A 25,716-nucleotide genomic window follows, 5' to 3' on the forward strand; every position below is an offset into this window, starting at 1 on the left:
GCATGAACAGAGAGCAACAATACCCGAAATCCAAAGGTGCAAACAATTTGATGCTTAATTGGGGTGAACTTCCAGCAAGCATGATTCCAGTTTCCTTCCTTAGTGTCTCCCTCCCCAGCTCTGACACCACAGAGCCTTACCTGTGTCCCTATTTCCATTCCTGCCCTTAGCAAAACATGATTCCAATTTCCCCACCCCATTCCCTGTTCCCACTTCCCCCTTTAGCAAAACATGATTCCAATTTCCCCACCCCCATTCCCCGTTCCCATTCCCCCCACTCACACACTTCCTGATTAACTGCAGACTATATAGTAAAACTTGAGTTCTGCTTAGCTATACCTTAACCAATCATTTTACTGAAATTTAACTAACCAATCCTAACATATTATAACATGAGTATTTGACCAATTATATCCCACCACCTTAATTAGTTTACACCCAGCAAAATTAATTATACAGTAGATAGAAACAATCACAGAACCAGACAGAGATTATACAGATAAACAATAGGGAAATGGGGACTACAGTGATAGAACAACAAAAAAATGAGGATTTCACATCCCAGCTATTGATAAGTGAGTTCTTGCCAGACAAAATGCTATCAAACTAAGTTTCCTTTTACATCTTCTAGGCACTTCCCTTTCTCTGGAGGTGGTAGGCATTATCAGAACAGGATTGTATTCCTAACAGCCCAATAGCACCTTCTTTCAATGTGACTAGTTTGGAATGTGAGGATCTGACCATTTGCTTCCCAGCTTATGGCTGCCTCTGCTGCTTAGCCAAAGATCTTAGCCTAAGCACAGGGCCTCAGACTGTCTTAGTAAGAGAGGGACCTTACACCAGCAGACACTGATTTTGATCCTTTCTTTTATACCTCTATAACTAGCTAAGGGATTAGAATACACCTAAATTCTTAGAGTATAGGCCTTTACAGACAGGCTTGAATATCTATATCCTAACACCACCCCTGATATTCATGAGGTAGGCACAGCATCCTTTGTGGTTGAATGACAGTCAATCCTAGAGAATTTTAAAGAGACCAATAGATCTCCTTAAACACAATGCAATCAGGGTGTAGAGCAAAGACATCGTGCTGGTGCATATTACTCCCCTCTTGGCATACTGTAGGGTTTACTATAGGCCCTTTTACTAAAGATGCTTGCATGTATTAAGAGGTTGGTCAAGCTATGCAGAAGGTTGCTCATGGGCAACATGAGTTCCCTGTCCCCAAGCCAATTTGAGGGTTCTGATAAGGTAGTGGAGACAGAGCCGCTTGACCCAACAATCAAAACTGTGCAGAACCAACATACATAGCAGAAAGAGGTTTTCATCCTGTTGTCTGTTCTGTATATAGGGACTAAGATTTGTCCTTATTTATGATAGAAGTTATAATCCCTGGAGATTGCTGCCTTTCTAGAGCTCATATATGAGATGTTATGAAAAGGCAGTTGAGCTTCCTCTGGCCTTCTGACCCCTGACACATGCCGCTCATCAATTTTGTGGTCTCTATTGATACCGCCCAGTATGATTCTGAGCAGATCAATAGTGATCACAGGGATTTGGGACAAGGATGAAGGATTCAGTGGTGCATGTGGTTTTCTCATTCTTTCTACCAGTTGAAGGAAAGGACCCCAGCAGGGAAACATATAACTTTGGACATGAATGCATGTCTGTGCAGATGGTGTCAAGAGGAGGGCTTTGGCTTCCTCAACCATGGGATGCTGTTTTGTGAACGAGAACTGCTTGGAAGAGATGAAGTCCACCTTTCAAAGAAGGGTAGAGCATCTTGGGACTCTGCCTCAACAACTTTGTGAGGAGGGTTTTAAACTAGTTTCAAAGGGGGCAGTTGATAAAAGCCCTCATGTAAGTCTAAAAGATGACCTTGACAAAGGGCTGGAAGTTATAGAGGTGGGGAAAGGAAAATTACAATAGCATGTCAGGAGCAATAAGAGGGAACACAATGGAGGATTCTGCCCAACATCTTAGATGTCTATATACAAATGAAAGAAGTATGGGGAATAAACAGGAAGAACTGGAAATCTTAATTCACAAACAAAATAATGGTATAATTGGTGGCACAGCAGCTTGGTGGGATAAATCTCATAACTGGAATAGTGGTAAGGTGGGGTAGAGCTTGTTCAGGAAAGACAGTCAGGGTACAAAGTGACGAGGTGTTTCATTGTACATCAAGAATGTATACACTTGTTCTGATGTCCGGAAGGAGGTGAGAGGCAAACCAGTTGAAAATCTCTGGGTGAATGGATAGGCTACATGACTCTAAGGAAAGGAAGGAGTGACAGCAGCAGAATAAGGATAATGGACTTCAGAAAAGCAGACTTTATCAAACTCAGAGAACTGGGAGGTAAAGTCCCATGGGAAGAAAATTTAAGGAGAAAAGGAGTTCAGGAGAGCTTCTCAGAAAGACAACATTAAAGGCAAAACAGTAAATTATCCTAGTGCAAAGGAAAGTTAGGAAGATTAGGAATAGGCCAAAATAACTCCATCAAGAGCTCTTTAATGACCTGAAAATAATAAAAAAAGAATCCTACAAAAAACAAATGGAAACATGGAGAAATTGTTACGGATGAGTACAATAGAATAGCACAAGCATGTAGGAACAAAATCAGAAAGTCTGAGACACAAAATGAGTTACACCTAACAAGGCACATAAAGACAATAAGAACAGTTCTGTAAATGCATTAGGAGCAAAAGGAAGATAACAGAAAGTGCAGATCTGTTACTTAGCAGGAAAGAAGAGCTAATAATGGATGACACAAAGAAGGCTGATGTTTTTAATGCCTGTTTTGCTTCAGTCTTCTTTTAAAAAGAAAATTAATATTAACAAAAATGGGGAAGGAACACAAGGAAGAATAGGGAAAAATGGGTTAAAATATTTAGATAAATTAGATATATCCAAGTCAGCAAGGCCTGGTGAAATTCACCCTGGTACATAGAAAACTAGCTGAGGCAATCTTAGGACCATTAGTGATCATCTCTGAGAACTCATGGAGCACTGGTGAGGTCCCAGAAGACTGGAGAAGAGAAAATATAGTACCCTTATCCTTAAAAGAGGAACAAAGACGACTCAAGGAATTACAGAGTAGTCATCCTAACTTCCATACACAGAAATATATTGGACTAAATTATTAAACAATCAATTTGCAAGCACCTTAGAGGATAACAGAATGACAAGTAATAGGCAACATGGATTTGTCAAAAACAAATCATGCCAAATCAACCTATGTTTTCTTCTTTCACAGGGTTACTGGCCTAGCGGATGGGGTAAGCAGTACACGTGATTTAAGTGAATCTTTTGACAGTGTTCTACATGACATTATCATAAACAAACTAGGGAAATGTGGGTTAGACAAAATTATTATTAGGTGGGTGCACAACTGGTTAAAAGACCATACAAGAGTAGTTAGCAATGATTCACTGTCAAACTGGGAGGACGAATCTAGTGAAGTCTCACAACAGTCAGTCCTGGATCTGATACTATTCAATATTTTCATTAATGTTTGAATGAGTGGAGAGTATGCTTATAAAATTTGCAGATGATACCAAACGGTGAGAAGTACAAGCACTTTGGAGAACAGTATTAGAATTCAAAATGACCTTGATACAAAAGAGAATTGGCCTTTACCCAACAAGATGATAGTCAATAAAGACAAATGCAAAATAGTACAATTAGGAAGGAAAAGTCAAATGCACAAATACAAAATGGAGAATAACAAAGATGGTAATAGTGCAGCAGAAAAGGATGGGGCAGGTGGTATAGTGGATCACAAATTGAAGATGAGTCAACAATTTGATGCAATTACAGAAAAAGCCTAATATTCTGGAGTGTACTAACAGTAGAGTCATGTATAAGACATGGGATGTAATTGTTCTGCCCTACTCTGCATTGCTGAGGCCCCACCTGGAATATTGTGTCCCATTTGGGGTGCCACACTTTAAGAGGCAGAGTAGGTGAAGAGGGGCGCAACAAATATGATACAAAGTTTAGAAAATGAGGAAAGGTTACAAAAACTGGGCATGTTTAGTCTTGAGAAAAGAAGACTGCTGCTGTTCTTCCCTGATACTCCTTCAATCTGGCTCAATGGTTAGAACAGGGCTGCAGGGGCCATGAACCGAAGCTGGAGGCTACGGGTTGGAGCCGAAGTTTGAAAACAGAAATCAGAGCCCAGGGTCAGAGCCAGAGTCAGGAACCAGAAACAAGGATCAGAGCCACAGTCAGGAGTCAGAGCAGGAGCTAGGAACTAGGAAGGGAACACAGAGCTGGAGCAAGACAGGATCAAGGCAGAAACAGGGCTGGAGCAAGTCATGAACAAGACAAGCAATGCAGGAACAGGGCTGGAGCAGGTCAAGAAACAATCATGGTCAAAAGCAACTGCAGCTGTGGTCAGAAGTGTTGAGCAGCCAGTGACTGACTTCTACTGCTGAGCTTAAAAGTAGGCCTGCTGGCTCCCTTCGGTTGGGCCTGTCTAGCACAACCCAGTTGAGCTCATTAATCAGCCTGGAGGTTGGCCTGGTTACTCCTCAGCCTCTGCTGAAGGTGCTTATTTGTGACAGAGGGGACTGAAGATAATAGTCTTCAAATATGGTAAAGACTGTTATAAAGAGGACTGTGATAAATTCTTCTCCATGTTGACTGAAGGTAGGACAAGAAGTACTGGACTTAATCTGCAGCAAAGGAGATTTTGATTAGATATTAGAGAAATCTAAGTATAAGGATAGTTAAATACTTGAACAGATTACCCAGACAGGTTGTGGAATTGCTGTCATTGTAGGCTTTTAAGAATAGGTTGGACAAACACCTGTGAGAGATAGTCTAGAAATACTCAGTCGTGCTTTGGTGCAGGGAGCTGGACTAAATGATCTCTCTAAATCCCTTTCAGCTCTACATTTCTATGATTCTGTATTACTTTAGGTTTCACTGCATCCAGACACAGTACTGACCTTTCAGTGTCACTTCTGACTCAGTAATACTAATTAATATTTTTCCTCTGCAACATGACGTGTGGAACTAGCTCAAGTAATATATGTTATTGTCCCTGTCATTGTCTCCTCTATAAAACTCCCCCAAAATATACATCATCTCTCTGGTTTTATGCTAAGAACATATCTGGCTGACTCATTCAAAATATATTTATATATTTTTCAGTACCACAGCTGTTTCTTCAATGACTGCAGCTCTTCAGTCCTAGAAAGCTGTAGCATTATAATATTTGAGCAGATTATGTATTTTCACTTTTTTTGTGTGGTAAAAAATGGTCATTGATTCTCTTTGAGAAAAGGAGTTAAAAGTCATAGCAGTAACATTTTGAAATTTTCATCATTGGACTGAATTGGGCACAAGGTCCCGCAATTCCGTCCTAAAGATTCTATTTCAATTTGGCAGCAAAAGACCATCATTAGAGAATAGCGTTTGAGGTGTGACAGCACCCTAGGCAAACTACCAAGTGCATGCAAAGGTCAACTAACAGATGAAAGAAGAGTGCAAGAATTAAATGAAAGGCAGAAAATGCCAAGGTTATGCTGACGTTTTCATTAAGGAAATCACTGAATACATGTAACAAGGCTGACATTTACTGATATAGTGGTAAAAATCACAGTTCTGCATGTACTGTATATTTTCTTGTTCAGTCAGCATATTGTAGAACTCCATTAAAGTGGATTTAATACTTCCACAAAACTAGCAAAACAAAAAGCAATAAAAATATTGATTATCTATCTCTTCCATACCTATCACCATAGTATGTGTGCATATATCACTGCAAATATACTCTGATATATAATAACTGAGTTTATATTATAATTCATATAAATATATTTACCAATTTGAGTCAATGTCTTTTATTCTTTCCCTTTTCCTTTTCCCCATCCCCAGCTCCATGAATTCTTTCAAAATTAATTCCCATATGTCATTCCTTGCTATAAGAATGACCCACATCTCCTCTGTCTTACTCTTGGAAAAGTGCATACAGTAAATGACTTTGGCTTATTCATCATACATTAAAGAGTGTTTCAGTAATACTGTCAAAAGCTTTGTTGTGATGATCCTCGAGAACATGAGTTATACATCAGATATGAGTGACTGGTGAATCCTGCACAGACCACAATGTGGGGTCCATTCATTTTAATGTGCATACAGAGAACACAAGAAACTCAAAGATGGCTCAAAGCTTTTGGTTTGAAATTTTGTGCCAGTGGAAGTTAATATCAAAATGCCCATTAATGTCAATGGGACCCAAATTTTACTCTTGGAATTTATTCCCTTTGGAAGCCACTCATAGCCCTAGACTAGGGTGACCAGACAGCAAGTGTGAAAAATTGGGATGGGGGGGAGAGGGGTAATAGGAGCCTATATAAGAAAAAGACCCCAAAATCAGGACTGTCCCTATAAAATCGGGACATCTGGTCACCCTACCCTAAATTAGCAACCTTCAGAGCGTGAAGTGGGGCTTATTTAAAATTCAAGCTGATTTTTGGTTTTCATAATGTTGTCCTTTCTACTGGTTTTAATCTCTATAAGTGAAATGCCCATGTCAATAAGCACTATAAAAACTGTTAAAATAATACACTGAATGTATCACTTGCCTTCTATCCAGAGACCTTAAAGTACACAACAACTATCGATGAATTAAAGTTCACAACACTCTTGTGAGGTGAGTATTCTATCCCCATTTTATGAGGAGGAAAGCAGCCACAATGAGGTCAAGTAATTTGCCTAAGGTTAAAGAAAAAATATGTGTTAGAATTGATAGTAGAGATCAGAATTTCTGACTCCATGCACTGTGCTTTAGCCACAAGACCACTCTTTCCCTTTCTGTACTGGAATGTGGAAATTTCTTTTCATAGCATCAAATTCTTCTATCGTCTATAAAATCAGTAAGACATAAAGAGAGAAAGGATCTTACTGATTTACAAATGATAGAACCATTGTGTACAATGGAAGGAAAGCTTCATATTCCAGTCATTCCACAGATAATGTTCAATATAAGGCTGCTAGTTTCGTTACTGCTGTATTTCTGATAAAAGACCTCAGACTGAGTCTATGAATCACTACATCCAGTAAGCATCATACTCCATTGTAGCTCAATATAGATAACAATTTAATACTATATCATGCAACTGTTGCACCTGTGCCTGGCCATAATAATTAAAAAAAAAATGTTGGACTAGATTTTCTCCTGTGTACAAGCTCTTCTCAGTGCCGGGTGCGGGGGCCATCAGGGATGTGCTTATGGATCCCTGATTCTGTGAGCTACTTTGCACCAGTCCTGGCCCTCATGCTAGAGCAGCCTATAGGCAGTTCTAATTTATACCACTGGCATATGGTCCATAAGGAGCCACATGTCAGTCAAAGCTCAGCTAAATAGAGATCCAACATGGCTCCTCCCTGTCTCTCCCTACATAGGAAGGTGGGGTCGGGGGAACAGTTGACACAGGAGGCAGCTTCACTGGCATTATGACAATGGGGAGTTTCCCTCCACCACAGAAATTCTCTGCTGGCCAGCTACAAATTCTGGTCCCTTCGTATCACTTGAGTAACACAAAGTGGCTGGAGTAGAAACAAGAATCTGGCCTATATCTTAAGAAAATATAATTAAAACAGTACCCAATAATATCTAAAAGCATTTTCTTTTATTACCAATGTAGTAAGCCATAACCAAACAATTTTATGCCCATTTTCTCAGGCACCTGATGTTTTCTAGTATTTATTTCAATCTACTTTTCCATTTTCTTCACAGAGTCTTTCTTTAGATCCTTTCTATTGCTTCTATTGTTCTGTTGTCACTATCTCTTCTGTTTCAGCTGCTTTCCTATTTTTAACAGTCTGTGAAAATGTCACATAGTCACTTGAGTTAAATGATCACAATTGTTAGTTTGGAGTTTGCTAGAAGTTTAGCAAAAACCTACACATTTCTTGTATGGCCTTGCAAATTAACAACAGATTGTGAAATACTGCAAAATGCAGATATTTTCATATCTCAGTGCTTTAAGAAAACATATTTCAGTTATCCACTTTTGGTTAAAACTTGCACAATGGGAAAAATGACTCTAAAAGTGATAACATAACCAAATGGAGCTGAGGAGTAAATGCCTATAAATATTTACGTTTTTAGAAAGAAAATATATTTTAATTTATCTGGAGTCTTACCTACATACTCTATTTGCTATAGCTAATCTCTATAATTTATAGGTTTTTAATACTAAACCTATCACTATAGTATCTGAAATCCTCAGATATTGAATCAATTCCATTAAAAGAAGGATGCTGAAAAAAGGTGCCAGGTAAGTCCATGTAAACTTGCAGGATTGACACTCTGTGCATTACTCTGTGGCCTAGAATGTCCATTGAGGCAGTGTAAAAGAATGGAAATAGATACAGGCATGCTGACAGCTCTCTTTGTTTAGAATATCACCAGGTTCAGTCATCACTGAGGCTATGTCTAGACCAGTACTTTAGTCGGTAAAACTTATGTTGCTTAGGGTGTGTGTGAAAAAACATATCCGGACCGACAAAGGTTACACCAACAGAAGCACCAGTGTGGACAGCACCCTGTCAGCAGGAGACGTTCCTCTGCCAACATAGCTACCGTCACTCGTTGGGGGTGGTTTAGTTATGCCGATGGGAGAGCTCTCTCCCATCAGCACAGAGCGGCTACGTGGGAGACTTTATAGTGGTGCAGCTGCAGTGGTACAGCTGTGCTGTTGTAAGATCTGTATTGAAGACGTAGCCTGGGATTTGTGGTCTGTCTGTGCAATTTTTATGATCAGTCATTTGTGTCTTTTTTTTTTTTACACTTTATGAATTATACCTGCCTGACAGCACAAGCTTTCACCTGATAAATGAGTAAGAGAGGAGGAGACTGACCAATAGATAGGAGTATTCGAAGGGCAGCCGCCTTCCAAGTATGGCTAAGCTGCCTGGGAAAGCTGGCAGGAGAGCTATGGAAGTTCCCCTGCCTGCTGGGGAGGACTGAGTAGCCTCCTCTAAGAATAATCCTAATAGCCTACATCCCATAGTCAATTTTAGCTGTGGGCACTTTAAGAGGATCAGTTTTAGACAAGGTCATTTGCAGTCAGCTTTGGAAAAAGTTAAAGTGCAGAAGGTTTATGCCAGGGATAAACTTACTTTGTTACAGAAATGATTTCTTTAAGGCCAGCAAGCAATAACAGCTGTGTGCCCAGTACTAATTACTATAATAATAAAATAGCCCAAGTATTCAAATTTAGTTTTAACTTGTAGACATGTATCCCTAAATGGTTAGGCTCATGCTTGAAACCAAGTTATTGCCTACAGCGCTCAGTACACTGTCTCATTTCACTGAGCTTTTTTAAGAGATGTATCCCTCTGGTATAGATGCCCCTGGCCTACTTATAGAGAAATTTCATTACCATGCTGTGCAGTCCTCATGGTGCTGAAAGTAAAATATTAGATTGACAGGCACTTGTTGTGGAGGAGGGCTTATTGATGATGGAAAGACTGATTCAATCTCTAATCCTGAAGAATGACCTGCCACCTGAAGTGATAGTATACAGATGGGTGCAATCTAAACTCTCTTTCCGCCTCAAGTTGCATTTGGCTGCAGATTAACAAGGTGATTCCATATAATGAAGATGGTTGTTTGGTGCAGTGGCAATTTTCCATTACTGACATGCAATGTCAACAGTTGTGACATAGCTATAAGAACAACATTTAAATGTGTTACATCTGGCTGGGACTGGTGCCAGGTTATTAACAGCCCCATTAAAATTACCTGCAGTGAACTGTTTTGGAAGGAGAGAATGTAGAATACTGTTTCCCCTATGACTGTCCACTCAGTTGTAATAATAGGCCAGTTATACACAGTTATTACAGTACTGGTAGCAGTATTTTCACAGTTTTTATTCTGATAAAGTAATGCTTTCTATGTTACTTCTTTAATTGTAGTGAGACTACTACTATTACTGCTGTCCTTAGCCAGCTGAAACTCTCATTGAAACCTGGACAGTTTGGTCAGATAGCGAAATATAAATATCTCAATAATGGGCCCTAATAGCAACGTTCTAAAAACTCCCTCTCCCACCCCGTTGTCCTTATGAATGTGGATACTGACAATGTAACAATTTCCAGTGCAGTAGGCAACGTATGAAAGGCTATTAAGGCACAGCCTCTGAATAAGGGAGCCACACCGCCTCAGAGAAAGCTACAAGAGGCACAGTGACTTCCAGAGCTCCTTCTGAACACAAAATGTGCAATTGCCAGTATTGTGGGTAGGGTGGGTCAGGGCCTTGCCTCCCCATAACCACTTTTCAATTGGCCATCGATTAAGAGGATGCTGTCTCTGAGCAGCTTCCATGTTCAGCAGGGAACAAGGGTTGAGCCTCTGGCTGGTCCCATGTGCAGGGGTGGCAAGTAGGGGGAGAATCCTTGCATCTTTCACTTGCACACACATGCAGAGTCTGTCCACAACCTAGCTCCAAATGTCTTGGTGTTAGTTTATCATAGATGGCTGACCAGTGGTGTCAAAGAACTTCAGTGTTCCACATCTTAGGGTAAGTCTACACTTAAAATGCTGCATCGGTGCAGGGGAACTGATGCAGCATTTTAGTGAAGGTGAAGGTGCTACCACACCAATGGAAGAGTTAATCCACCTCCCCAAAAGGCAATAACTATGTCAATGGGAGAAGCTATCCTGCCAATATAGCACTGTCTGTACTGTGGGTTACGGCGGTATAATTATATCACTCTGGAGTGTGGATTTTTCACACCCCTGAGTGACATTTATACCAATAGAGGTCTGTAGTGTAGACCATACCTTACTGTATTTATATGAGTTGCCTTTCAGAAACAGCTAAATAAATTACTTGGCAGTTTGGCGAGTTTGGCCAGGTCTACACTACAGACCTATCTCTGTATAAATATGTCACTCAGAGGTGTGAAAAATCCACTAAATCTGTATGTGAAGACAGGCCCTTTGAGGTCTTGTGGGACAGGGTAAACAGAGGCCCTGTCCTGCATTCTCCCTGTGGACAACACCTGAAGAAGTGAAAAAGGTTAAGATAACATAGCAGGGCTTCTAACATTTGCCAGTCAAAGCCCCCTAAATGTGGCTTGCTTGGGTAAATAATTTCAGAAACTATGTCTGGGACAGAACAGTGTGACAAAGGCTATTTGTCTGGCTGTACTGAAAGAAGAATAGGAGACATTTGATATGGGTTTAATTAGGCCACAACTTTATTATTAGATGTCTGAAACTACCCGGTAGATAAAGGTGTACAGTGCAGGTAACCCCATGTTTATTCTGTAATTACGCGGGGGGGCTTTTACCAGCTCCCTCTCTTTTTCCATCCAAGTCCCTCCAGTAAATTTATTGCCAGGATCTTACCATCCACCCCCCCTCGTAGGAGGGTTAAGGTGGGCTATAAGAATCAGGGGTTGGCTCCCTGCTGTACCAATCATAGGAGTCCCCAACCACCCCCTATTCGTTCCTTTAACAAACACCTCTTTTTAAGTCCTTTTCCAAGCCATTTATCCAGTCATTGTATACCTTTTCTATGGAGTACCTGTACTGGACATCAGCCCTACACTTAAATCAGCTGCTCCTTTAAACCCTGCATTCCTAGGGGATGAATCAGCAACCACGCTGTCCCCTTTTGCAACAGTTTTCATTCCCGCCACCCTGCAGCCATAAAATACTGTTCCCTTCATTCGGTAAGCCAGACAAATTACCTTCCCTCCCTTCCCCCTCCTCACCCCACAAAAAAGGTGGAGGGTGGTCATATGCACACTCCTTCCCTGCTGCTGGCATTGTAGAGAAGGTCACAGCTGGAGTAAAAAGAGTGGGTATGGATTTTCCTTATGTCACACAGATCCACAGCTGTGTATTTATCTCCTTGTGTCTGTTACAGCCTAGTGAAGAGCCCTCTGGCTGCACTGACACAGTATAGGTGGCTACAGCATAGCTGCATACAACAGGACTCAGATAGAGTCAGATCAGATAGAGTGCAAATTTATAAACCATTTCCTGACATGAGTACTGTACAGGAAGCTGTACAAAAGTATATGTCCCTCAATATTATTAACTCTACTTTTGAATACTTAGATGGCCTTCATAGTACTTGTGTGTCATAAGTAACCAAGAAGACATTAAGAGTTCTATGCAAAGACCCAGGGTATAATATATGTATTTATTGTTCTAAATTGTCCTGAACCATTTGTTTGCATGATGAAATCTACAGTATAGTGCACAAACAGTAGACCACATACAAGAAATGAGAACTTTTAAGGGCTACGTAACACTGTACAGTATTTTACAGTGGAGCAGCACAAAGTTTCTTAGCACAAAAGTTTCCATCATTTTAAAATTCATAGTGTGCAGTGACCCTCAACCTCACCCTTCTGTCTATGGTGCTAGTCTGAAGGTGTCATGCAGGCTGGAGCAGGAACATTATCTGACTCATGAGCTATCAGAAGGTTTTTTTGTCTGGTTTTATCTCGCTGTTTGTGTTTCCTAATGTATTGTGTACTTCTCTATGCGTGTTCAACATGTTTATAAAAACACCAGCAGCTTTAAATACATGTTATTCTCCCAAAGCACTTTAGTTATTGAGGCAGCAAGCATTTTGCGATCAAAATGTAGAGAAAAAAGTGTCAGAAAAATCGCACATGAAAGGCACAAATCTAGCTTGCTCACCTGTGGTGAAAAGTTCCAGTGGCGGAACATTGAGCTGTGCGCTAAACCCTGGACAGCATACTGATTTAAAAGGGAACTATCTGGTTAGAACTAGTGGGCCTGTTGATCCTCAGTTGGTGCAAACAGGTGTAGCTCCACTGACTTCAATGGAGTTATGTCCATTTGCACCAACTGAGGATCTAGCCCCTTATTTTTTAAATAAATGTGAGAAATAGCAGCTTAGTTTATTGAAACTGAAAGAATGTAAAGAAAAAAATCAGTATGCTGCCTACTAACCTTTCACATTTTCCCCAGCTTGAATAATGAAAATTGACCAGTAAGTTTCATTTTCAGGTTATGTTAATAATGCTACAGTGTTTGGGCTGGGATTTTATGGTTCAATATCTCAAGCCTTTCTAGGGCTAGATTTTAGCAAGTACAGCATGGCTTGGCGAGCAGGCAATCTTCTATAACTTTCATGAATACCTTTCAGTTGATCATTGAACAAAATCAGTGATTTTGTAAATATTGTATATATGAAAATAAAAGTTTGAGGCACATCTGATCTGATGGTGTCTTACAGGTCAGTTATATGAAAGTTGATCTGAGCACTGCAATTTCTCTACCATTTATATGTTCCCTCTACAACCTCCAGACCATCAATATGAGATCTTTTCTTCTTTGACTGTCTTTTCCCACACACACCCTTTCCATTCTATCTACTTAATTCATTCTCTGGCCTTGGAAAGCCCATTACATGTGCTACGAGTCTAATAACCTCCATATTGCAGAGCATTTAAAAAAACAACAACATGGGTTCCGCCCTCTAAAAATGTGTTCTCTCTTCCTTCAATTTAGTCACTTTTCTCCCTCCTTATGTCCTGCCTCCTATCCTTAACAACATATCTCTTTCCCCTTCATTTCCCTTTAACCTCTTCCACCTTTACTATTCTACCTATCTGCTTTTTTCTCCTTTAACCTTCAGATATGAGGTCTGTGAGAGACCATAACATAAGTGGGTTATCTTTTGAAACAGCACATCTTGTTCCTGCCCTTTGCTTCCAAACTTCCTAAGGATTTCATCAATATTATTTGGCTTCCCTAGATTCCTCCTTAGTCCTCCATAATTAATTTGTCCCCTCCATAGTTCACTGATGCTGCCTATCACGGAGGTCATCACTGAGCCGATGCAAAGGGCCTCTTTTCCATTTTCATCACCTTTGACATAACTGGTCTTCTTCCTTCCCTCCACCATTACCACTTGGAACAGTACACTTCTGTACAGACAGCAGCCAGTTGTGAATGGATCAAAGTGCTGGGTCCGAAGCCAACTGAGCCTGGGTATATAGTCTTGTCACTGTTTCTAATTAGGAGTCTGGAAGGCACACTCCCAGGCTCAAAAGCCTTATTGGGTCCTTTCCTTGGGACATGGGACTTCACAGTCCAGGTACCCTAGACCCTGAAACTAGTGCCTTAGGCCTTCTGAGCCCCACAGTCACTTACGCATGATTCCCCAGAGATCCATCTAGGCTGTCGGTACTCTGGTTTCTAGTTTAACCTGTCTGGGGACATGGTTACAGGCAAGCAAGGAATACAAGCTTAGCAAAGGAATTTCTTAACCACAGAAACTTTATTCTTGAAAGCACTTGAAGGTTACACCTCTTTTAAAAAAACAAAGTCTTGAGATGTATCCTCTCAGTGTCTGATCTCAACCTGGCTCAGAGTCTGACGTGTGTCAATGTTCAGAATGGACAGAGTTCCTCCTGCCCACTTTCTCTCCTGCACATCTGACTTAGATATGGTGTTCAGTTCTTTCTGTTTCAGTGCTATACTACTTTCATAAATGACGGTTGTTTCCTTTTGCCATGTGATTAATCTGGCATGCTTCAGTTCCCATCCTTCCTCTCCATCAAACTCACCTCCACCCTCTCATGGCCCCCATGTAGAAAAAAAATCAAGAAAAAAACTAAAAACCCCACATTGTTCCATGTGGGTGGGCCAGCAGTTGAGAGTCATACAAAGTCAATGACCTTTGATTGCTTTCCTGATGGTCTGAGCCATAATCCTTCAGTGAGGTGTCAAGCACATTTCCTGGGCAGGGTAGTTGTCTGGAATTCAATATAATAGTCTATCCTTAAGCAAGCCTACATGCGTGTTCATCACATAAGGCAAAATGATGTTCACAATCTGTTACAGATCTAGAAAATGGAGTTCACAATTTGATACAGATGTATCCCACTCTGTCACATCCCTTTTCTGGACTTCTCCTTATGATTCTGTGACTGTAACTATCCTTGTCCTATCCTTAATACGTCTTACTTACTTACTTACTTATTTACTTCTTACTTACTACATCAGTAGCTCCTCTTCCATCTTTTTTTTTTACCCACCATAGACATCCTTCTGGTCTTACTTTTTGGCCCATCCCTACTTCTCCCACTCCCCGATCCTCTCTTATTGCTTTAGCTTCCATCTCTACTGTGATGACTCACACATCTATCTCTCCTCCCCCAATGTCTCTTCCTCAGTGTCGTCATGCCTATGTTGTTGACTTACTCCTCTTGAACATCTATCAAGACTTTAGTCATCTTCCCTGTCACTCCATCTTACAACTTCTGTGTCATGTTTGACACTTCTCTCCACATCTATCTGCCAGCAAATCCTGCCATTTATTCCTGTGAAACAACATCATCATCTTTTCTTTCTATTCCTACAAACAGAACTCTCATCCAGACCTTGGTCATTTCTACCCTTGAGCACATCAAGCTCCACCTATGGCCTCCCTGATTCCAACCTTGCTCCCCTACAAGCTGTCCAAATCAATGCGGTGAAAATCCTTCCCCTCACATATTATCCCTACACTAGCCTCTTCTTCCCTTACACAAAGTTTTCCTAAGGCTCCATAAAATTATTCTCTGGCCAATCTCCATTCTTGTTTTTTTTAGTCCCCTACATCCTGGCTCCCATTTCTCTACCAACACTTTTCCCTGTGTCCTTCTCCCAATCTCACCTGTCACTTCTTTCATTCTGCTTCCTATGCCTTTAATTCCTATCCCATGACAAGTTCCTCTCTTCCTTCAAAATACTTCTATTGTGAAGCTTATTGGTCTCAGTCTGCCACCCTAAATAGTGCTATTATGCAATCATATTTTAAAAAAGAAAATTATGTCTTTGTTGTCTTTGCCTGGTAAATTCATTGAGGGCAAGGAATTGTCAATGCTTAGCAAATAATTAATAATAATTAGTGGAATAGTAAATTGTGATGATACTGCAGAATGTGATGCCTCAAACTGGGAACCTCCAAAATAAAAACAGGGTAGTCCTGGGACACCAGAGGGAACTCTGATGACCATGGCTGTAGGTTGCTTACACTCTGAAGTGGCTCACAGAGAATCCCCTAACACCATCCAACTCCAAGAAATTTTTGTGCCTCACTACTGACACTTTCCCACTGTCCCAAAATGCCCTCTAGTTCTGCATCTTCCTCTCCAAATCTGAAAGCACAAGAAAAAGGAGATTGCTTCCCCACCTTCTACAAGGAAAATGGTTCCTAAGCCTGATGTAATGCAGCTGATGGCTGTACTACAATGGGTGGCCACACATAATGATGATATTAAGTCTGTTTCCGTCCCATAGACCACCAGGACAGAGATTCTGAGTGCACTCCAATCTCTGTCCAGAAGGATGGGTGAAGCAGAACACAAAATGTATGAAATGGAAGATTATTTCAAAGAGGACAAATTATGAAAAATAATATTAAGACCAAGTTAATTGATCTAGAAAGTCACTTAAGATGATGTAACATCAGGATTGTCTGTGTCCTTCAGGGAATAGAGAAAGGTAAACCTCCTGAATGTGCCCCTAAACTGCTAACTAAGTTGTTGGATCTGCCTATAGATTTTTGTTAACTGTCCAACAACACTCCATATTAAGAATTGAGAGAAGATAGTATTCAGTTTCCCACAGGAGGCAGAAGAATAACTCAAAAGTATACAACCTCCTCCCTTGAAAGAGAAGACATCTATGGAACGATTTGACCATATGGAATTTTTATATTGCTCTGAGATCTGATATGGTTGCTCTAAACAAGTTCATGGGTGCTAGTTGATATATGTTAGTTCTTCATTTTTCCTTTCTCATTATGTTTGAAGAGTTATCAATTTACTTATTATTACCTTAATTCATGGGAAAGGAGCATCAGTGTAAATATCTGTCAGTTGATTAGTATTATATGGATCACTCCTTTATTAGATGGTGCTTCCTCATGGTTTAATGTATGAAAGTTCCAGTGGTAGTAGATGATTACTCTAACTGTAATGTTTGGGGCCCCACAGGCTGTGAGGATCTCCAAGTTTCATCTGATCTTCCTTCCTCCTCTTGGTGTCAAGTGTGTATTTTTGGACTGTTTAAATAGATTATGCTTTTGATTGTATGGTTATAATGCAGGGGCGGGCAAACTTATTGGCCTGAGGGCCACATCGGGTTTCTGAAATTGTATAGAGGATTGGGGTAGGGGAGGCTGTGCCTCCCCAAACAGCCAGGCGTGGCCCGGCCCCTGCCCCCTAACCAACCCCCCCTGCTTCTCACCCCCTGATGGCCCCCCTGGGACTTCTGCCCCATCCAACCCCCCCATTCCCTGTCCCCTGATGCGCACATCCGCCTGGAACCCCTGCCCCATCAACAACTGTCCCCTGACTGCCCCCAGACCTCCCGCACCTGACTGCGCCATCCAACCCCTTCTCTCATTCCTGACTCACCCCACCCCCCAGGACCCCGCCCCATTCAACCACCCCTTCTCCCTGACTGCCCCTGGAAACCCTGCCCCTAACTGCCCTCCACCGCCCCATCTGACCCCCCATCTCCTTCCTGACTGTCCCCCCCCAGGACCCCTGCCCCCATTCAACCCCCCGTTCCCCACCTTCTGACCGCCCTGACCCCTATCCACACCCCCTCCCCCTGACCACCACCCTGAACTCCCCTGCCCTCTATCCAACCCCCCCTGCTCCCTGCCCCCTTACCACTCTGCCTGGAGCACCGGTGGCTGGCAGTGGTACAGCCACAGCACCGCGCAGCACAGAGCACTGGGTTCAGATATGAAATCAACACGTCTGTCCCCAAATGCTGAGTTTGCTTTATTCTATTTGAAGCAAAACTATTGGATGCTGGTGAAAGAGGGGGCAACGTGTTGGCATATAGGTAAAAGGCTAACAGAAATAAGTTGCTACTATTCACAATAGTAGCAATAAATTATATACAACAGTCATATTAATAAACAGTTTCTACAGTTTTAGTCAAATCTATATTTAGCTGAAGAAGCAATCAGTGAAGATACCCTAGATATCTTTTTTAAATGGATTGTCTCTGGCACACATGTCTGTCCCTCAGAAGGAACTTTTAGAAATTCCTCTAGAATTAGCAGAGCTGACTCAGGCTATAAAAGAAATGAAGGTTGGAAAGACTCCTGGCACAGATGGATTCCCACTGAATTTTACAAAGACGTTTTCTGAAACTTTAACACCTAGATTGTTGAATATGTTCAATGAGACCAACAATGAGTAAATTCTCCCGCCTACTCCAAGAGAAGCTATAACTTCGGTTATTCCTAAACCTGAGAAAGACATTGGACTAGTAGTAATTATAGGTCAATTTATTATTCAATTGTTACGCCAAGATTTTATCTTAAGCTCTTACTATGTGATTGGACAAAGTTCTCTCACAGGTTATACACATAAATCAGGTAGGCTTACTTCATGGCTCAGATAGTGTGCATCAACTGATTGATATTAGCACTGTTTTGAAACATTCTAAAGAACCCTTAGCTGTCATTTCTTTAGGTGCCAAAAAGAGTGCACAGCCTGGGACTATATATTTTTTTATATGTTAGCAAAATTTGGATTTGGTAACCAATTTAAGTTTTAATCCAAGCAATAACTCTCTAACTTGACTTCCAGGGTAGTTACCAAAGGTATTATTTCTGCCCCATTTCTATTACAAAGAAGTATGAGGTAGCACTGTCCCCTTTCTCCTCTGTTTGATTTAGCTCTAGAACCAAGAGAACAAAAAAACCCTTCAAAAACAGACTTCAAAGAGAAACTGGTGAGCTATAATTCATTTGCAAACTTAACACCATCAATTTGGGCTTGAATAGGGAGAGGGCGTGGTTGGCTCACTACAAAAACAATTTTCCCTCTCTTGGAATTGACACCTCCTCATCAATTATTGGGAGTGGACCACATCCACACTGACCTAATTGACCTTCAACATTGGTTCTCCACTTTTAAGGTAACTCCCTTCTCTTCATTTGCTAATATATATTTATGCCTGTTTCTGTAATTTTCACTCCATGCATCTGAAGAAGTGTGTTTTTTACCCATGAAAGTTTATGCCCAAATAAATCTGTTAGTTTTTAAGGTGTCACTGGACTTGTTGTAGCACTGGGAGGATTTCTTCTCCCCTCTCCCTCGACTTGGAAAGCTGGGCATCTTTGTGGCTGTTAGATATGACAATGGTGGGTTCAGATTGAACAAGAATTGCTATACCTCTCCCCTCATGCTATACCTCTCCCCTACATTGCTATACCCCATGGTAGGATCAAATTATTATAGATTTGATGGTATCAGAGCTCCCACAATAATGACTGAGAGGAAAGTGTGGTCAAACTTGGCCAGAAAGTTCTGCTTTCATCCATTCTTCCATGTAGAGAAAGTCCTACAGAACAATCCTAGCCTTAAAAATCAGTGGTAAAACCATGATGTGGAGGGATTGGATGGCATCACAGCTAATAGACAATGATAAATTTAAAACATCTGTAGATCTTCACCAACAATTTGGCTTTCCCTGTTCCAGAGCATCAAACTCTTCAGTTAAAGCATCTGCTTACAAATGTATTTCAGCTGGATGCATTGGGAGCTTCAGAACTTCTATTATTTTGGAGGAAACTTCCTTGATTTTCTCAGCCATCACTATCCTTTTAAGATTTTCTGACCCAAAACACTCTGCCATAGATTGATAAATGTGAGAGTTGCTTGGACTAGAGCTTTGGATACACAACTTTCTCTGCCCCAATGGAATACAATTGTATCTAACATTAAAAACCTGACTGAGACTACAGCTTATTTACCAAGAGACACTTTTTCAAATCTACTGGTCCCCACACAGGCTAATGACAATGGGACTCAAGTGAGGATTGCTGTTGGAAATGTAACTCGCTTGGTGCTACATTTGGTCATATGCTTAGGGAGTGCCCCTGTATCAAGGATTTCTGGAATCAGGTGGATCCAAGAACCAATTTGATATTGGATACTAAATTGGAGCCCTCCCCCTTAAGTTTCATTCTTGGATATTTCCTGATACCTGGAGATTACTTGATAACAAGGGACTGTGGTTCTAATGTGCAGCTTTGGTCATTGAAAAATTAATCCTGCAAAAAATGGAAACATCGATCTTCCCCAAATATTGATGTTTGTCAGAGATATATGGCTGACCTTGCTGCTAACAAATGACTGGCATTCTGCAGAAAGGGGAATGCCTGGAAAATTCAAGGCAATTTGGGCTGATTTTTAGAGGTCTATGATTAGTGTATACACTGAAGATAATGTTGCTTCACTTCCCCTCCTTTTATCCTTATAGACAAAGTAAATAAAAAGGGTTATGATGAATCTGGAATATTTGTTTTATTTGGAAATGTTAATAAATTAAAAAAACAGGGTTGTCCTCTAACCCTGTCCAAATATCTGGATATTTCCACACCCACCCCTCACGTCTACCGCCACTAGCAGGGGCAACATCATATCACTCCAGAAAAGGGGAGTTGACATTTTCTCTAATTCAAATCTCATAGAATAAAATGTGTCTTCTTGGTGTGTTTTCAAGAGTTCTCTGTAGTTCCCCATCTAGGCAAAGCTGCAGTTGTATCTGAAGCTTATTACAAACAGGAAAACACTCATTCAGAACCCAATTTTCAGTCTATTTTAGGAGTTTGTACTTGCATCTATCACCACATTGTCTAAGCCCCACAGAAACTGAAGTGAAATTAAGTATTATGATGCATTCCAAACTCACTTTAAAATCATGAGATGTTTTTACATTCTACAGTATACGAGCTTTTAGAGATTCCTGTGGATTATAAAACCTTTCACAAGTACTGATGGCTTCAGTTCTAGAAATTGTTGCTTTCTCAAATTCACCTACCCTTGTTTTCAGAATATTTTAATTATTTGCCTCTCCTTTAACTAATATAAAAGGTTGCGAGCTATAAAATTAAAGTTCCATGTTTTTTCCAGTGTCTTCACTTGATCATTTTTCTTCATTCTTTTTCTCTTTGTTAAAGTGCCTTAATGTAATTCTTACCCCCTCCCTGAAAAGGAACTAAATACAAACAGATTCCTTGACAGCATCTATCACAGGGCTACGTAAAGAGGAAACAAAGGTAGAGACTTTGAAGTAAATTTACTACATAAACAATATGTGTAGCTAGTGTATATATGTGACATTTATAGATCCTACTCTTAAATCTTTAGCAAAATAAATTGAAATATTTGGTATCAAAACTTGGAAGTACCTTTTAGTTAAAGACTCATTCCTTTATACCTTCATCCCTCTTCATTCTCCCTCCCCCGCCCCCCCACCACCCTACCCCTGTGCTATTTCCCTATTATCCCTCATTCATTTTCAGGAAGGGTCACCTTTGAAAAGCTAAATGAGAGGTAGCCAAGCACTGACAATTGCTAACAGCAGAGTTTGTCACTCGGGCCATTGCTTCTCTCCTGACTCCAAAGCATGCTCTGCTATGCCCTCAATCAAGGATGTTTATTTTCATGAATGGTTACCAGACAGAAGGAACACAGTCTTAACTCAATCCTTGGCAACGGGCTTCAGGGCCAGGGCCACCCCCAACCCTGCAGGTGTCGAGAGTGATCAGATGTCCTAATGTTAGGGGCTTTGTCTTACACACGCAACTATCCCTCCACTTCCCCCCTCCAATAAAAAGGGTCCCGATTTGTCACACTTGTTATCCGGTCACCCTACAGAGGTTTCTGGCACTGTAACTCCTGGCAGCTTCAGTTAGCTCCATTCCCTTCCTGGAGCAGCAGCTGCAAGGCTGCTTCCCTAAGCCTGTGGCACCTTGCTTACAGGACACACCAGTAGAGCTAGTTCTACCCCACTGTGGCTTTCCCTCCCCAGAGCTCAGCCTGTCTCAGTCTATCCTCTTGCCAGCTGTCTACTACCAGCCCTTTAGAAGCCCAGTTGTAGCCCAGCCCTCCTTAATTAGTTGGATTGGGCTCAGCTGCTCCAGTCCAGGGAAGCTGGGCTCAGTCATTCCACAGAGACCAGCTACCCCGTGACATTTTCCCAACTGCAAATCACGTTTTTTAAAAAAATCAAGGGACAGTTCTTCAGATGAGGACATTCAGATATGTATGTGCTATAATGAGGATAGAGGATTAATTTATGGAGGGGCTTATGAAACCCAATTGGGGATATGACCCCATGTGACTTAAAAAACTCAACTAACTACCTACATGTGCATCTGAAGGCAAAGTTAACACTGTGTGTATATGCAAATTATAATTTCACATATGTGGAGATAGCATCCATGTAATACAGTACAGAGCCATGTGATAAAATATTTCTGTCTTACACTTTAATTACCTCACTTGCTGTCTGTCTATTTATTCCTCTCTCCTATGATTTATTTTATTGACATTCCAAAACTCTGAACAGTTTAAAACAGCCACCCAGGAATCCCATGAAATGTAAAACACCTCTCTGCCCCCAAAGTGACTTCCTGAAGCCTACAGTGGACAAGCTTTGGTCTCAGATCAGTGACTATGTTTCCAGGCATAAAAGTGTCAAGACTTAAGTTTGTTATCTCATAATCCTTGAGGGATAGAAATTGAAGCTATATAATATGTTAGATGTTGGCTGCGTGTGTGTTTATTTAGTAGCTGTTTCAGTATTCCACAGGTAGCAGAGATAGCAGACCTCAATTAAACTGCCCAATAAATTCACAGACTCGGTTTTTAGTGAAGGCACCCAGCCAGGTTTATTGTCAACGAAGCATGGTAATAGCACCTGGAAGACTCTATGAGGATACTAAGACATGTATGCTCGTGACAATGGACACAGCTTAGTTAGTGGTGGGACTTTCCATTGCTTCCTAGGCTGGCCAAAGACACTCCCTCTGAGATACATCTTTATACATCAGAATACACAAGTTACGTATTGATCCTCTGACATGATTAGTTGACACCCTCTGACGTAGCCAGTTACCACCCATTACCTTATATATTTCTATTTATTACACTGTCATCCTGAACATATCTTTAGGAGCGGTCAGTGTGTTCCTGTTATCTTTGGGGAATGTTTTTGTACCATCCTTGATAACGGGATGTTCTGCTACCACTCTTCTGGAATGTGTTTGTGTGATTACTCTGTGCCTAGGAATGTGTGTTTCTGCAGTATCAGCCCTGTTCTTGACAGATTCTGTGAGCAGGCCCTGCCTTTTGCTCACAACCTGACTTTGTTTCATATCAGCACATTTCTGACCACTACTTTAGTTCAGGCCTCAGGCCTCATACCAGGCCTTTGATAAAGGGCTTTTGTTTCAGGCTCTCTTCCTACTACATAAAGTACTGAAAATCTTCCTGGATTCCTAACAAGCCCCATTAGTATTAGGGTCATCATCATACATTTAAAAATCATGAGTCAGGTGTCCAATAAATAAAAATTTAAAAAATATCTTGAGATTGGCTTTAAAAATCACACAATTTCAAAAAATAGATTTAAGATTTTTTTTCCATTTGCCTTCTGGGTTTTTCTTTAAGGTGTGTGTTTACAAGCTGTTCTCCACAACTAAGTGGATAAGAGTTTTTAAGAAATCTAAAAGAAAGATTCTCTCAGTCAGAATACTCTAGGATTTGGATCTTTAAAAGAGGTCAAATATGAGTTGGGAACAAATGCAGAACTCCGTTCTAGCTATGGAAGGTTCTGACTTATCAAACTTTAAACCCATGGAATTTTAGGTACAGAAAGTTATTTTAGATCATTTTATAAGTGTTTGAGGGGCACTTCTAATGGTGGACTCATGGCAACTAAGGAACCTGACTTTATAGGAAGAGAAAAATGAAAGAGTGCCTATAGAAGTGTTTAAGACTCCTTAAAATATTATTTAACTACCTTTACTATAACATGTGGCATATGCAGAATACATGATAGTGTGGTTTAGTAAAAAAACACATTAACGGAAATCTGGAAAAAAAACTCACTACTGGCTTCATCATTCGTGAACAGTTTGCCTGTCCCAAACTCATGCTAATGAATTCTTCAGCAGATCATATGCAAAGGGGAGAGAAATTGTTAATGCAACATTCTATATCTGAACTGGTTGGTAAAGGCATTTTGTGAGAGAAAACATGTTGCTCTTCTGGCCTCTCCAGCTACAGATCTTCAGTTCACAGAAAGCTGCTCCTGGCTGAGCATTGTTTCTGTATGAGAATCTGAAGTAAACATAACTGACTGAAGGGGAATTCAATGGCTAAACACTGCATTTGAACTGGAGTCTTGGAAACATTCAACTCTGCTTTCAACATGCCATTTTTCTGTGCTCCAATGAAGAGTAGTTCCAGTGAAGAGTGAAATACTCCTTCCCTAAGCTAAGAATGATGCGTACATGAGCAGATGCAGTGTGAATCAGTGTATGAATCTAAGAATTGATTTATTTTGCTGGGATTTTTAACCCTTTTTTTGATCTGTCACAATAGTTTGATACCAGAAGGAGAAAAAAACAAACCAAAGGGGCACTGGCAGGAATAGACACCTCTAGATTACTGATTTATGTTACAATTGTGTGGTCCAAGGAAATATGATGGAGGTTGTCATATCAGCCAGGGATTCAAATTCTTTGTTTTACTGGATCAGCTGGGCTTGGAGTGGTCACTCTATATCCAGAAGAGAATTTTTCCTAAGACTTTTTTTTTTTTTTTTTTTTGCATAAAGGACATGGAAAAACAGATAGAAGCAAAAATAGACAATATTGGTGCAAATTTAAAGCGGATGTAAATTTGAATACTTCCACTGATTTAAAGTGAAGCTGATTTACACCAGCTAAGGATCTGACCTGAAGTCTCTTGTTTAGAAAGTCAGTAAAAGCACATTTTTCTGTCCGCAACACTTTACTAACTGAAGTGCAAAGCCATAAGGCAGTAACCAAGGCATTTATTTTTTTAACAATTGCACTCTTAAGAAAACTTAAATTGTAGAAAATAGCTTATATACCTAAAAGTTGCTCTGTGCTGTTAATTTTGGAAAATCTAGATCTTGTGAATTTAACTGTTTGTATTCAGGCTGTACAACAGACTGTACTGGAAACAAATTTGATTCACTTTTTCTAATTGATAAAATATATCATATTCCTGAAGCCTTGTGTGATCAAACTCCAAGTTATTATAATAACTAGTTTGTAACTCTTTCAGAATAAAGGAACTCCCGTGCCCAAGAATAAAATATCCACGCAGGGGAGTTATAGCAGCATAGCTATATTGGCATAATTTCCCCTCTATAGCTATTCCAGTCAGTTTCCCCATGTAGACAAACACTGTTTCCCTATGTAGACAAGTGGCTGGGGGAGCCTGGGGTAGTGCACAGGAGTATCAAAGTCAGCCTATCAGGCTTGGGGAAATGGGGGCACCAGGTGCAGCACTTGCTCACTCAACTGAGCTAAAGGCATCTGATGAGGGACCATTTAGCATGGAGCTGATGCAATTAATTAAAGGTATTGCGTATGAGGTTGTTTCCACAGCACTACAGGCTGTACAAAGTGGAACAGGTCACACAGATCCAGGACATCCCACTCAGGTGATTTCAGGTGCAACGGTAGACGCACAGTGCAGGGATCACCATCCATGAACCCAGAAAAAGGCTGTTCACATTAGGGAACCTTGGCGTAGAACAGTTGTCAGTGTGGTCCAGAGATCAGTGGCACCATGCACGTGAGAAAAGTTTTAATGAATTCATACAATTTCAGGAGCAGGAAGGCCAGTCAGCAATGTGG

The sequence above is a fragment of the Natator depressus genome, chromosome 4, assembly GCF_965152275.1.
Source record: "Natator depressus isolate rNatDep1 chromosome 4, rNatDep2.hap1, whole genome shotgun sequence".
NCBI lineage: Eukaryota > Metazoa > Chordata > Testudines > Cheloniidae > Natator > Natator depressus.